The following is a 2,883-nucleotide window of genomic DNA, read 5'->3' as shown; positions in this document are numbered from 1 at the left end:
GGTGTTGCAAAGACCCTTCAAGATGTCCAGTCCAGAACCACCCTTTGAATCTCCAGGGATATGACCACCGAAGTCCTGCGGCACCCTCCCGAAAACCGTGGGCCGTGGATATCAGCTGCTGGGGCTTAAGGGAGGAGGTACCAGAAGATCCTTGTGTCAACATCAGCACGGAGGAGGAAACGCGGTAATGCCGGCAAAGCCTGGAAACACCAGGAGAGGAGCAGGGAGGTGGTGTTTGCACTAAGCAAGGAGAGCCCTCGCTCAGAGCCGCTGGGGGTCCAAGGAGAAGCTCATCTGGGGTCTGTTTTCCCCCACAGGCCTGCGGTAGGATGCCCATTACGGCACAGCGGGCGTTTCGGGGGGTGCTGGCACCGAGCAAAGCAAGAAAAGTCGCTTTTAGGAGAGATCCCGCTTCAAGAAGCAGAAATCCCCCACACACTCCTCCTCTCTGATGTTGCATCAGAAACGGCGAAGCCACCGAGAGCGCGGAGCAGTCGGGAACCGGGACTGTGTTTTGACTTCAACCCGCAGATGTGACCTTGTATTTCTATAAGCGCCTCTCATCCGCCCGGATCCCAGGGAGCTGCCGCCTGCGCATTAGGACGGGGCATAATCCGAAAGCAGAGCCGACCCGTGCTGTCACAGGGAGGGGTAGGAAGGGCAGGGATGCTCTCGGGGGAGGACGATGTGGAGCCCCTGAAGCCGGCGTGGCACCGGCGTTGCTTCCCAGCCGGCGGGGCTGGAGCGGAGGGATAACCTGTCCGGCAGGTGGAGGCAGCCGCTGACCCCCAAAGCGGGTGGGAGCAGAACTTGGTGCTCAGCTGAAGTCAGACTTCGCCCAGAAGCTTCATAAAAAGCGGAGGAAGGAAGGAGGCGGCCCTGGATGTTGAGCTCTTCCCGAGCCGTCGTCACACCGTCTTGTCGGCAAGCAATGTGCCGGGGGAGCTGGCAGTGACGCCGGGGCTTGGGCCAGCCTCGGCTCACCCCCCAGCACTGACCCGCCACCTTCCAGTCCCCCCCACCAAAACCCAACGGCGGAGACGCTGGTGCCGCTCTCAGCCCAGATCCCGCTGGAGCTGGAATCAATCCCAGCTCTCGGCTCCCTGGGACTTGCTCGAAAACCTCCCGTTTTCCAGTCCCTGGGCAGCTGCAGCCCCACCGCTGCCCCAGCATCCCTTCTGCTTAATATTTTCCATGAGGCTGTGCCCCTTCTCCCCCCGCGCTGAGCCTGCTTTGGGTGAGAAATGCCAGCTGGGATACTGGGGACGCCGCAAACTGGGAGGGTATGGTGATAGAAGCCATGGCCCACTCTTGTAAGTGTAAGGAGAGGGATTGCACCTTCTTCCCAAGATGGGTCAGGGTGCCAAGAGCTCTGCTCCTGCCTCCCAGGAGCTCTGACACACGCTCTGCCAGCACCCAGCACCTTGGGCTGCAATAGTTCCCGTGCCCAGGGGCGGCATTCCACCTATCCCTGTAATTAAAAAAATAAAAAAATATTCTCAAATATTTAAATAGATTGAAATCTCCATCCCGGGGCAGGTAGCCAGGTCCGGCTTTCAGGTGTACATGCACCGGGGTCAAGGGGGGGGTAAGCCGAGCACGTGGGATGCAGCGGGCAGGATGGCTCTGGGTGCAGGGATGCTTCAATACTTAAAGGAGTTTATAAGAAAGATGGGGACAGAGTTTTTTAGCAGGGCCTGTAGGGACAGGACATGGGGTAATGGCTTTAAACTAAAGGAGGGGAGACTCGGACTAGATATATGGAAGAAATCTTTTACTCCGAGGGCGGTGAGACACTGCCACTGGTTGTCCACAGAGGTGGTGGCTGCCCCATCCCTGGAAGCGTTCCAGACCAGGCTGAGACGGGGCTCTGAGCAACCTGATCTGGTTGGAGATGTCCCTGCCCATGGCGGGGGGTTGGACTAGACGGCCTTTAAAAGGTCACTTTAAACCCAAACCACCCTACGATGCTCGCGACTCCCCAGGGACCTGTCCCCTCAGACCTCACTGAGATGTTACCAGCAAACACCCGGCCAGGGATGCAGACCTTGGTCATCAGCCTGGTCCTTGCCTCAAGAAAGGGGACAGCCAGCAGCGATGGGGCTTTTTTGGCTGTTTGAGCACGGCTACCTCTCGGGTCCGCCCTATTGAACACCATCACTCAACCGGCAGGCTTGTGCCACCTCGGTGTGCTCCTCGGGAGAGGAAACTCCAGTCTGCCCAGTCGCAGGTCGCTTGAGACTCCAGCCACGGCGTCTGCTGGGACCCGCTCACCTCCAGCAGCCAGGTATGGAAATGCAGCGGTGGCAAAACTGCTGGGGACGGGGAGGGAAGGGCAGACGGGTCTTTCCATCACCTCCCTACCTCTTTATCCACCTTTCCTGCTGGCTATCAGCCATCTCCGCCACCGAGGTTTCACGAGGACCCCCATGAAGGTGCCGACATGGGAGCAACCCCAACCTTGAGCAACTCCAGCCAACGGGACCGACTGGCCCGGGGTCTCACCCCGGGGCTGCTTTCAACCCAGACGCGGAGCCGGGGGCAGCTCTGGCTGCTCAGGGTCTCTGTCCCTCCCTGCCCTTCAGCAGCCAGGACCGCTCCACCGGCTTCGAGCACCGGGAGACTCGGCAGGTCCTGGGTGGCATCTGCACCCTGCTGCGTGCTGTCGGGCAAGAGGTGATGCTGCAGGGACGGCGACAAAGTTCCTTCCCAAAGCACTGAGCTAGGAGAGGTGGCTCAAGGAAATTCCCTATATGGAGGCTTGAGGAAGCAGTTTTTTGGGTTGAGAGGAACATGCCGGAGCCCAAAACGGGGCTGTGCCCAGCCGGGAGCGTGCTGCAGGCAGCCCGGCTCCTGCCGGCGCGGGGAGCGGGCCGAAAGGCC

At 60.0% G+C, this 2,883-nt stretch overlaps 1 protein-coding gene across 1 annotated transcript in view; it reads right to left on the bottom strand.

The window, feature by feature from the left end:
- Positions 1-2,883, bottom strand: part of HK2 (hexokinase 2) — an 18,022-nt gene that overhangs the window by 14,603 nt on the left and 536 nt on the right. The gene's annotated exons all lie outside the window — the stretch shown is intronic.

Source organism: Charadrius vociferus, unplaced genomic scaffold, assembly GCF_000708025.1.
Source record: "Charadrius vociferus isolate BGI_N301 unplaced genomic scaffold, ASM70802v2 scaffold1339, whole genome shotgun sequence".
NCBI lineage: Eukaryota > Metazoa > Chordata > Aves > Charadriiformes > Charadriidae > Charadrius > Charadrius vociferus.
Note: the sequence above shows the minus strand (reverse complement) of the source record. Positions and strands in the feature narration are given on the sequence as shown.